The following is a 13,223-nucleotide window of genomic DNA, read 5'->3' as shown; positions in this document are numbered from 1 at the left end:
ACGTAATACTGCAAAAGTCTAAAAGTGTAGTGATTGTCACATGTGATACACAGCAGCACAGCACACGCTGCACACAGTGAAATTTGTCCTCTGCATTTAACCAATCACCATGAGTGAGCAGTGGGCAGCTATGACAGGCGCCCGGGGAGCAGTGTGTGGGGTTGGTGCTTTGCTCAGTGGCACCTCAGAGGCACCTTGGCAGATCGGGATTCGAACCGGCAACCTTCTGATTACGGGGGCACTTCCATAACCGCTAGGCCACCACTGCCCCAAATGAACTGCACGGTCTATTATCTGCGTTCAATAGACACAATAGACACTGCTCACCAAGGGTGAGGGTTGAAAGAAGAAGACACGTTTAGTCTGTGTCACCATGTGCTTTGAAAATCACTATCATTCTATGAATACTTTTCACAATATCGAAAAGACAAAAAAATATGTGGGTTTTATGGGTTTATGAAACTAACTGCACACATATGGGATAATGCATTCTGACCAGGCTTTTGGGCTTTCCTGGGATTGGCCCATTTTTTCCAGCCATTTATGCACAAGCTGATTTTATCATGGACCTAGCTTCTCAGGCTGTTTTGATAAATTTGTTCTAGTTTAATTAGACATTATAGATTATGTGGAATTAAGAAAAAAAATCCAGTTTCACTCCAACCCTAAGACATACATACCTATGTCTCCAAACTTTGTCCTGCATGACAAAGCCAAAAAATTATATCCTGATGGATCAGAGCACTATGCTGCCATCAATCCGAGGTCTAGATCCAGATTCAGAAAATAAGCAGGGAAGCTGTGGCATCTTAACATTCACCATGCCCATCTGGAACCAGGATCTGCATATATCTGCCTCTGATTATAGATGACTGACTGTAAATGAGCCGTTTCTTTAACCAGGATCAGAGACCAGGTCCTCCATGTACACGACCCATTTCTTCCTTCCAAAGGCCAAAAGGCACCGATGTTTCTGATAAAATGATTGAAAGTTAAAAAAAAAAACGTATATCATGAGACTGGCACGAAGGAAAAAAAAAAAAAACACACAGAATGCATTCCACTTGGAGTTGCAGGATAGATAGATCAACCATTGCTTTAACTTGGCCCTGAAGGCTTTTAGACATGCACAGTTTCCATTTCTCGCCAACACTGGACTGAGCCCTGATCGTTGGCAGCGGCCTGTCTTTTCGAATTTGCGCCGGGTGCCAAAATATGCGCTCCCATCACTTTTGCAGTGCTGCAACGGCGTCCAAACATTGTAATTTCAATTTGCTGGTCCAAATCATTACACAAAGTGCAGGTATTTTAGGTAAATTGTTTTATTATTTTTAACACACTAATTGTAAGGCAAATTCCCTTAATTGTAACCCCAGACTCTGAAATAAACAAGGCTGAAAAATGTAACCGGTCATTATGGTTTTCAGCGTCCTGATGTGGTATTTGTGAAGCTGTTGCCAAGTCTGTTTTCATGTTACAGTTTCGAGTTACAGCCTAACATAGAATCATTCATCAGAATGCAGAACACTTTAATGGATGAGACTTTTAAAGATTTGGCCCGTTGTGGAACGTATGTAACTGGCACTTTCCATCGCCCCCCTCCATTGCAGGAATGTTCCATATATATAATGTCCTCCGCAAATTACTCAGGCCGCTGATAAATCGCTCGGCACTCGTCGTCCCCGCATATTCATCACCGGTTCCAGGTGCTGTCTGCCGCAACGCTTTTTTGGCTTGGCATCTGCGGTTCCCCAGGCGCGAATCTCGAACCCGTCCCGCTGAAATGCGATGCCGATGTGGTCGGCGTCGGCCGAAGGATCAGCACCTGGCCAAAGACAAGCTGTGAGTATCGAGGTCAGCAGGACCATATTTAACCGTGTGCCTCCCACTCCAAGTGCGGCAGGGAAGACGAGAGGACGGGGTGGGGGGGGGTGATGTGGGTAATGAGTTTCCAGGACGCAACTGGCGTCTACCTGCGTCATGTTCCCAGGCCGTGGCCACGTATCTGCTCTGCCAGGGACCTGAGCTGACACGAGTGGAACGCCGGATCGCTCAGCGCTGCGGCAAGTTATGCTGTTGGGGGGGCGGCAACAGAGGGGAGCGGGTTGGAGGCTCTTTTGTTTACATTGAAGTCTGTTTAAGTTTCAGCCAGTGCACTCGTCTTAAGAGTCCTGTCACATTGGCCGCAGTAGACAGGATGTCTACTGTACATGGCGCCGAGGTTCGCCTGGAGATGATAATTGCTGATCTTTTAACTGTATAATGAACAGCTGGTCTCCAAGGTCTGCGCACCCAATCTGCAATGCGGTGAAGACAAACCATGTCACCTTTCAGGACATTCTTCTCCTTGAACGTTCTGAGAAGGATGTTTGAAGCGCAGGACAAAAGCAACACTGTTTAAACCATCTCTACAGTGACGTATGGCGGTTGCATCATCAGACCGTTGGGCTGCTTTTCATCAGCAGAGCCTTGCTGTCTAAGGTTGAAACGAAGAGGAAAAGGAAGGAGCAATAATTCCAAACACAGGGCCGGGGCAAAGACTGAACGAACAGACAGTGGCGTCTCTGAAAGTGGTTCACAGAAGGCCTTGTCGGACACAGTAAACACTAACAAGCGAGACACATGCTCAGTGAGCCTTAATACAAATGCACCACGTGAGTTGAATCCCAAGCAACCATTAACGCAACATTTACGTAACATAACCACACCCACCCTACCGCCGAAGGCTGCTTTATAACACAGAAACTGACTTGAATTTTAGCTTTTTCATGGTAAAACCTGCCAATGCAGCAACCTGCGTTATGTTTTCAGCTGATCATCAGTAACATGCTGAACAGTAACATGTTCTGGGGTCTGGTTCCACCGGAGACACCACTGTTCAAGACTGTCACGAATCTAAGCACTTTAAAAAATGAGCTGCTTCTCAGGAATGGAACAAACCTAGCTTTGTTTTTTGAGAAGGACCTAGAAATACTCAAAGGTGCAATGTGTTGAATTAAAACACAACCCATCAGTTGAATTAAAGCATAGAGCCACTAGAGGGCAGAGTCAAAAAGTTTTGCAAGTTAAGAAAAATGGCGAAAGGGGAGGGCCACACAGTAGCATGGCTGTCAGCAACGTGACCTCGCCCATCCAAGGCTGTGAGTTCTAATCCCGGCTTGGTCTTAATGTTTCTTCCCACCAGCAAGGATGGTGAGGCGTAAAGGTGAAGGAACCCACAACCAGGAGACAGCCCTTCAAAATGATTTGCTGCCTCTTGAACGTCTCACACTTGACTGACGGCAGATTACATCCTACAGTGACTCACTGTAGCTTCTTGTATTACAAGAAAGAAATGGCTCGGTCTTTCTTGCACAAGAAGTCATAATTTCAGCGGCGAAACTGGCATTTTTGGAGACCATCTGTAAAGAATAGAAAAGATGTCACCCTGCCATCCAGAGACTATTGGTGAAATATTGATATGGCGCTGCAGTATTAAATTTAGAGATTAGCAGACCCCTGCTCCAATCCTACCCACCTACAATTATCTCTGGCAGCGCACACATTTGTTTTCTCCGCTTCAGTGTCGGTTTTTTGAGAATGCCAGGGAAGGGTTCCAGCTGTTGACCCCTCTGGGTAAATTGAGCCAGCGGTTGATGACTTAACCTTTCACTTATTTTAAGTCACGATTGACTCGTTTACAAAGCCTCCGGGGCAGACGCGCTGTCTCAGGCTTATCTGCTGCCCCATCGCAGTTGATGTGGGAGTTCGGTGTTTGAAGTGACCTTTCCCAGCCTGTCTCCTCTGCGGCCAGAGCCTCTCGGTGTCAGGGCTCCAAACGGTGGTGGCGCCGTGCCAGTGTTGTGCTTGGCCAGATGCTCTAAATGCTCTCTGGCTGGCAGGACACTCTCATTTTTGGAGAGTACTGGCAAACGTTCGGCAGCGCTGTCACACAGAGGGATAATGATTTAGAGCCCTAAATTAAGTTTTTACACTGAGCTCCGCTTGTTCCAGTACGCTAATGGATCATTTGCAACTGCCACTGCCCCCGCAGCAAGGCTGACTGACGCCATTAGAGATGTTCCACGTATGCTATGGTTCCTCACCAGTCCAGTCTCAGCTTTGGACAGCTGCAGAGGATCAAGTTGGATCAACTGACTCGCATCATTTCACACGTTTTGAAGCTCAAAGTCCCCAGTCTGTCCAGGGCTTCATTTCTTCTCTCCAAATTGTGGTATGGGCACTACAATCATGCCGACCTGAGATTTGGTCTTTATGAGATTACAGGTCAGCACAATATGTGCCTGCGTGCTGATCTGGGAAATGTTGTGTGTGTTATTTACAACATGAGAAAATGAACAGAATCTCATTTGGTGAAAGAAAATAGCTGCAGACAGCCAACATCAACAGGCTGTTGCTGGGTGAAACAATGACAACATCAATACGGACATGAAATTTTGCGGCCTTCAGCTTTGAAAACTTTTTTGTTGTTCAATTTTGTGTATAATTTTGAGGTAAAAATGAATTTAATCCATTTTGAAAAAAAAATACAACACAGCAAAAAGTCAGTAAAAATTCATCTACCAAAATTATATTTTCTGTGCCCTGTGCACAGAAAAAAACAGACAAATCACATCAAGATATGAGTGTTCTAAACCACTCTTTAGTTGAAAGTTTTGCTACCACCCTTCAAATTGTCCTTGCATGGTATGTTTGATTTGTGAATTTAAAATTTAAATGATGCTTTGTTGGGTCTATATCTCCATTTGATATTTTTCCACGTAGTTCACGCTTTGCATGAATAATAAAGAGGAGCTGTCTGTGGTGCTGAGGATGGGGCTGTAAAGTAATATGGAAAACACGTTACTCCACATTGCCCTAAGCTAAACTAATTACAAAACAGCAGAGTACATCACTCATGGTGTCTATGGAGGAGTCTGACCACATTAAATATACACTACCAGTCAGATCTATTAGTTGCATCTTTTTACCTTCATGGCTGATTTGTTCACTGTTGTCACCATCAAAGCAGCTTCATGAGATGCTTATTAACATGAGTGAATGATAAGAAATTTCAGGACTCTTGGAAACCATTCCTGGTGTCTAACTGAAGGTGGTAGAGAGAAATGCTGCCATCACAGCAAAAGCTCCCTTATTTGGAAAGACTCTTTATTTGTTTATTACACAAACTCATATGTTAAATGTGTGTGTTATTTCATTGCATTGTATTTTTTATAAATGTAAAAAATGCAAGACCCATAAATGAGTAGATGTATCCTAGATGTTGACTGGTATCATATAATAAATAAGCTCAAAATTTCAAGATGGGTCCTCCATGAATTTAACTTTTTTTTCCCCAGCACATCCCACAGACACTCAGTTAGACACACTTGGCCTGACACACTCATGTGCCGCTCATACAAAAATGTTCTGACAGCAAAAAACCAAATTCCACAAGGTTTTGGTTTCTGCTCCTCACCATTGTCACTCTCGGGTTTTTAAACACGCTTTCCATTGCCCAGAATGTCAACCACTTTGTACCCTGCAGATGTATGGCTAGAGAGGCAAAGATGCAAAGCAAGAAGTTACACACCCAGCAGAATCTATGCAGAGAAAATCAGCAAGGATAACAAATTAGTTAGATTGGCTATAATCCTGAAAGAAATCAACCCATAAAGACAAAACGGTGCCATGTGTTAACAGTTTAATCCATATGACTTGATGAAGGACAAAAAAAAGAAAAGAACACCATTTGATCACAGACTATAAACTGAAGATTTATGGAAATTTATTTTTACTTGTTTTCATGTTGGCAGACTTAATAAGGTACAGATTTGTTTTCCAGAAATATCTCAAAATTGAGCACAATCCTGAGTCACTGCACACCCAGGCATTGCTGGACAAAAAAGAACATTCCTTCTGCAATTCGATTGCGGTTCGTGGCTGAGGCGGCAGGCTTCAGAAGTAAAGTTGGGAAATAAATACAAACAAATAAAGTAACAACGCATGACACATGAGCAAATGCAGCACGATGGTAGTAGCCTAGTGGGTAACACACTCGCCTATGAACCAGAAGACCCACTTACTACCATTGTGTCCCTGAGCAAGACACTTAACCCTAAATTGCTCCAGGGAGACTGTCCCTGTAACTACTGATTGTAAGTCGCTCTGGATAAGGGCGTCTGATAAATGCTGTAAATGTGTCATGACTTGTCACAGGTCAAAGCTTTACAGATGACACACACACACACACACACAATGTCACTCATGAGAGAAAGGACTGAATTACTGCAGCCATCAATTCTGAATCACACATGATCAGGGGTGGTAGAAGCCTAGTGGCTAAGACACTCGTCTATTAACCAGAAGCAGGTTCAAAACCCCACTTACTACCATTGTGTCCCTAGGCAAGACACTTAACCCTGACAGTCTCAAGGGGTACTGTCCCTGTAACTACTAGTTGTAAGTAGCTCTGGATAAGGACATCTGATAAATGATGAAATATGAGGAAAATAAAACATACTTATGACTTAAATATATTGATAGTTATTATTGAGTATTTGTCCATTCAATCACCATTGTGTCATCTCTTTTTTCTTTGGATTGGACAAGGGCTTGGTCTGCCAGTTTTAGATGCCTTTATGTTACAATGGAAAAAAAACTGTACAAAAGAGTGGAAATCCAACCCCTTGGATTATTTAAAAGGTGAGTTGATTTTTACAAAAACATTTAACAATTACAAAACCTGCACTGATTCCACAGCGACTTACAGTCATTAGTTACAGGGACAGTCCCTCTGGAGACACTCAGGGTTAAGTGTCACAGCAGTAGTGGGTTGGGTTTGAACCCGGGTCTTCTGGTCTTAACCACTAGACTGCTACCACCCATAGAAAATGTAGAATGTAGAAATGTATGCTCCAAATGTATCCACCATGACAATGATTGCTCAGTAACTTCCTTTTTGTTAGATAATGTGTTATTGTGGCTTATAGAGTTATGCCTGAGAATGGCTAAATTTTGGTAATCTTTTTTGGAGGCGACCGACTAGACTTCACTACTGGGTCACAACTGCACTGGACCCAACCTTTAACAGCCAAATAGCCTGCTCTCAGAGCAAATCTCTGAGTAGGGGACAGTGAAGTCCTATCCCTGGCATGGCGAGCCGTATGAAGGCCATGTCCCCACAGTTGTAGAATCTCCTGAGCTTTCCACCACCGACTCCCACGGAGAGAGTGTCTTGTGCACGCGTGTCTGGCGTTGGACGTATGTGAGGGATGGAATTACATCAACACTTACTTTAATGACAGACAGACACACACTTTGTGTCTGCAGGTCCACGGTTTATGGGTCTGGAGCTGCAGCCTGTGTAGCTGAGTGAAGCCTCTGTTAGCACTAATGTTTTTACTGGTCTGTAAAATATTATTCAAAATCACTCAACCCTTGTATAACTTGAAAAGCCACATCTGTGGACTGCTGGTTTGTCATAAGAGGCCTTGGGGAGAATGTTCCGACTCAGAGCGCGGCCCAGGTCCCTGTGCGGTTATTTCTAAGGCCTCGCTATCCAAACGGCATCATCTGCTAGGTAAATAGCCCGAGGCCAATAAAGCTGAGGGGCTGAGGGGCTGACAGCATACATATCATCCCAGAGCAGGTACCAGCCAAAACTACACCAATCCAGTCTGGTACGTTGAGCTTTTAATGTCACAAATCATTTTAGCTGATTGATTGGAAAATCTCAGCATTTCTTAATTTTCTTGATTTCAAGCAAAACCGCACAAGTACTACTTTTTAACCAAAGAAAAAAAAGATAAATAATCGCTGGATTCAGTAGAATCTGGACGGGGGAGGAAACTGCACAGTCAGCTCCCAGTGAAAGGAGAAATATTCCATCTTGAAATGTTAATTAATTAATTAATCCAACAGAGGAGAGGTTTGTGCAACATTGATTGATATTTTGTATTCATCCATGTGCATATTTTATGAGATCGTTTTTTTTTATGAGATGTAAGGTTAAAAGTTTTTTTTACATTGGCCCAGTTAGGACAAACCAAACAATGGTGAAAGGGTTCACTATTCAACATTTTCTCAACTGGTTCCTGACTTCTGTAGGTTAAATGTGAATTTTTGTCAGCTACAGACCATACCATTCCATGGTGTGAGTGGCCAGAAAACATCAATGTCTGGAGGTTTCTGATGACTGAAGATAAAACATGGCATTAGACAGAATGTAGTTGGTGTGGTGTGGCTCGCTTGGGTTCACTACAATAAAGATCAAGTTAAGTCAGGTTCAGGTCATAGCACTAGGTCAGTTTAGGTGTTGGGATCATCTGTGGCCATGTTTGGGCAATAAGATGAGATTTGCCATGTTGCTGCAGGGCAGTAATCATTGGGGTACCTGCACCGTGGTAGATGCTTTGGCTACTCTGTCAATTCACAGACTACCCGGCTCTGGAGATTTGCAGAAATTGATCCTTTTGAAAGATTGTCTCAAGCTCAAGTGTAGCAGCATGTTTGGAGGGGTTGATCACATCCCATATGAATATTGAATATCATGTCCTAAAGCCCTTTCTGTTTGAAGCCGAAATGTTCTAGGAAGGTTCTTCCACTGTTGCTAGTTGTGACCAACACATCATTAGATAAAGTGTAGCTAGAGTGGTCTAATGTCAACCATAAACGGAACCCTGTTACTTGGCGCCCCCAAAACATGGTGAGGTCTAGAGCTACTGAACTGTTTCTTGTGTTGTTGTGAAACACAGCACACATGGAATACTGTGGTTAAAATTGTACTGGTTACAAGAAGGGATGATGGGGGATTTATGAATTGAATTAAATCAAATCGTTGGTCCCTCTCATACCCACATGCCTGAGCTATAGAGGCTGGTTTGAACCCCCATAATGCCCTAATTCACCACAGTTCCACACACAGCTTCCCCTCCCTCGACGGGAGCCACAGTGATGTCAAGGGGACTCGTCAGACATGCATGGCGGCAAAAAATATGTGATAATTATTGTCTTCAGAAGAACCATCTGTCATCTCTTCCTCTCGCAGCTATTTACAGCTCCCACATTCCTTCTGTTGGTGGGTGAGCGTATGGTTGGATGAGTGGGTGGAAGAGGCTGGATTGGGATGCATTTTGGGGTTGGCGGGGGGCAAAGATGTGGGAACTGGACGCTCCGCCCTCCTGGGCGATGTTGACGGGGCGTGTTGTGGCCGCAGCGTGTTTCTGCGGCGACTGTGGGCGCAGCACGTGATGGAAAACAGAAAGGTTTCTACACTTCAATCACACACCCCCTTCTCCACCACCACAGCTCTTCCCAAATGACGGAGAAGGCCATTTCCTTTCCTGGAATCTGTCTATTTTTAAAGATTCTGCTCTTTAACTAAACAATTTACTAAGCATTCTTTCTGTGTGGTAACAATTCTATGGATTTTCTTTCCGTCAACACACGCATCAATTAAACTTGGTTTAATTGATTATTTTTTTGTAGTGAATTATTGTGTTGCTTCTTCATTCACGTCTGTTATCTTAGGTTTAGTTACATTGAATAAAATTCCATAAGAAAAAACTGACATTCTCCCACCTTAATTTCTAATATTTTAAGTAACTGTTAATATTATTACTAATTGATAGAATTAAGGAAGAATGAAAAGGTCCAGAACTGTGCACTGAGTTCTCCAGAGAGACGGGAACCTCTGTGCAACGGATGTAGTAATTACGTTCAACGTTCCTCACATTCTTTCAGATGAGCCTTTTTGCTCATATGTGTTACAAACCTGCTACTTCTCAGATTTAAAAAGCACGTCTCAGTGCTCACCACAAACACACACGTGGCTGAGAAAGCGATAAAGATAACAGGCCTACATTCCTCAAACTCCTCTTAATGCTTAGCAAACATATACGATGAGATTTGTGCAAGAGGTATGCGACGCAGTGCCCAGCCACTGTGTCCATATTCTTATTCCACAAAGGATCCACATCATGATGGAAAGCAATTTAACAGGATCTGTGTGAAGACTAAACTCAATCAAGCATTTAGACTTTTCATGAACAAATGCGTGAGCAAAAGGTCACGGTGTGCTGGGGACAGAAAAAAAAACTGTAACGCCATCACCTCCGATGACCTGGTGGAGAGCTGTGACGGGCGATTCTGAACGAGGTCAATCTGAGGTGGATCTTTCCTCCTGCGTTCAGCAACATTCAGGCATTATAAACCAGCTCTGAAGGTGTACATCTTAAAGTCACCATTATAAAGTTAATTTCTTACCAGTGTTGACCAAACGTATCAGTAGAACCTGATTACAAATGAAAACATAAAAAAGCTGTTCAATTAGAAATATTTTTCTCAATATGTTGGATTTTTGCAGCAGATGTTTCCTGCTGGCTGTGAAGTCACATTTGAGAGTGAGAATGACCAATTTGATGTCAGTTTTACTCTATTATGAACTGTTCATGTCCCACACACAGCCACAAAATGTGGGTCACATGGCACACGGTCACCTCTTAATTAACAAAAAGTAAACAAGCCATAATAGAGAATTTTTAATGACTTGCTGCACTTTCCAGACTCGCACAATATACCATTCATTCCTAATGAAGAGTAAGTGTGTCACATCCTGCGGCCCGTACATGGTGATAAATTTGGCATCGGAGGCTACAAACGTTACGCGATCAAACAGGAAGCATCACAATTCAGACGTGTATGTGAGTAAAGCACCAAGAAGAAGTTAAAGAAAGCTGAAGAAGTTAAAGTGTGCTTTGTAACATTTACACAATAATATTTGTCATAAAACAAGCTGTGCACCTCAATACTAATATAATGCTATATGAAAGACTTGCTGTGATTAACAGAATTGGTAGGGAAAAGTGTTACCAGACACCTGAAATCACCCCAAACTAACAAAATCATCTGATATGTATCTAATAAGCCCATAATTGGTATACTTTCTGCAAATGTTTAAAGTGTTTAAAAATACAACTACTCACATATGACTGTCACATCTATCAAATTCAAAATTGCAAATTCAAATAGTTTAATTCAACAATGTTGGTACAAATATGAATAGTAATATTACATTTATGCACTGTCATGCCACGGTGTGTAAAGGAGACACAAATGTCTAATTTCAAAAGGAAAGTAGTTTTAAATAAATCAAAAGAAAACAGTGCGATGGCCTAAAACAACCACACAACAAAGTGAAAAGCAGCACAACTTTAATAATGCGGGACGAGGGAGTGAGGGAGGTAACCAACATATAAAGGGTTCTAATCACACATGCCAAACGAGCTGGGGGTGATTAGAACCCTGTAACTGGCAGCACCTAGCCATCCCAGGGCTGCCTGGGCGTCACATGTAGTGCCAAATACAGTTGCAACTTTAAAATTGTAAGCATATTTGGCAAAGGTACAGTTATCCACTAACTGATGTACTGAAAGCTTTTATTGATATAATGATATATATGTAGCATGTATATACAGTACAGGCCAAAAGTTTGGACACACCTTCTCGTTCAATGTGTTTTCTTTATTTTCACGACCATTTATATTGGTAGATTCTCACTGAAGGCATCAAAACTATGAATGAACACATGAATTCTCAGCATGAGAATCTACCAATGTAAATGGTCATGAAAATAAAGACATTGAATGAGAAGGTGTGTCCAAACGTGTGGCCTGTACTCTAAATGTATATTGTTGAATATAACTACGTGAAAGGACATCATATTACTGAATGAAATAGTAAAAATTGTAATAACACAGTCACCAGTCTGAAAACAAACAAACAAAAAAAAAACATTTCATATATATAACCAAATGATACGAGGAAAAAAAAAGTAACTGGCCTCCATTAGTCAGGTCTCCAGTTCCCACAGCTATGACACTATGCGCCACCCACAGCGATGTCCCCTAATACTCCAGTTTCCTGGCTCATTATCATGAGGCTCCACAGTGCCAGGCCTCAGCCCTTTTGTCCCTTCCTGGCCCTTTTGGCCTCCGCTCGGCCTCGGCGTGGCCAGCCTACAGCATCCCGTGGCACGATGACATCAGCCCTCTCCTGATCGATAGGCCAGTCAAGGTGAGGGGCCACATGCTGGGATGGGCTGCCCTCGTTCCGGACTCACTGAGCCCATTGTGCTTCAGTGGGAAAGGCTGGGCTGACAGTAATGAGACAGGGGGGTTGGTAGCTGGAGTGGCTTCTGCTGTGGCAGTCTGTCAGATTTGTTAGACAAAACATCATCATCAACAACAACAACAACAACAAAAACACTGCACACCAACAGCCACTTTATTAGAGACCCCCTTCCCTGAGCCTCTCTGTGTGTGTGCTTGCGTGTGTGTGCGCATGTACAGTTAGACGCTGTAGTGCAGATGTTGGTTGTGTCGGTCTTCTCACCCAGTTAAATCCAATAAGGTAATGATGGCAAAAAAGAGCTGAATTGTCCTGACTTGCTAACAGAAAGACGTTAATACACAACATTACCAACATGAGTTAAACATTTGTTGAGAAATAAACACACTGGCACACACACACACACACACACACATAGATAGCTGGGCCATGTGTTCTTTGACGCTCTGATTCCTCTGGGTCACAGTTCCTGGAAGAACATGTCTCTGATGTCTGCCTTCCTAAAATATTTGCAGCTTGTTTCTGCCCTCGGCCCTCCCTCCATCCGTCCTTCCAGGGCCCTGCACTACAGGCAGGGTGACAACAAACCACTCCAGAATCCCACATGCCAGCCAGCCACTAACCTCTTAATTTCAATATAACACCCACCGTCCACATTATACTGAGCAGGTGACTCTTCGACACGGACGCCATGGCGGGTCTGAAAGAACACAGTGGTGTGTGCAACCAGCACATCCCACAGATGTCTCATTGCACCGAAGCACCCGAAGGGTTCCTCAGGCAGGACGCGTTGACTATTGTCCGTTTCGGTGGCAGTGATAATGTTTAGGGAGGAGGCTGCATCCACATGAAATGCAGGGCTTCTCCTGGCTCGCCTGCTTCCCGCAGTGCGTCCAGGTGGCGGCTTGTCTTCAGCTCCACCTTCTTGCCAATCTGGGCGGTTTTGGTGGTGCACACGTGTCAGCGTGGGCACCCTGACTGGGCACCAGCTACACAGATGTCAAAGTCACACAGATCCGTGGTCTAGTCCATTTCTGTCTGTCTTAAGGCCAATATAATGCATGTTAGATTTAGAAAATCACGAGTCATTTCATGTGCATTATGTACCGATTCTG

This window comes from Denticeps clupeoides, chromosome 18 (assembly GCF_900700375.1).
Source record: "Denticeps clupeoides chromosome 18, fDenClu1.1, whole genome shotgun sequence".
NCBI lineage: Eukaryota > Metazoa > Chordata > Actinopteri > Clupeiformes > Denticipitidae > Denticeps > Denticeps clupeoides.
The sequence above is the reverse complement of the archived record's forward strand: the minus strand, read 5'-3'. Positions refer to the sequence as shown.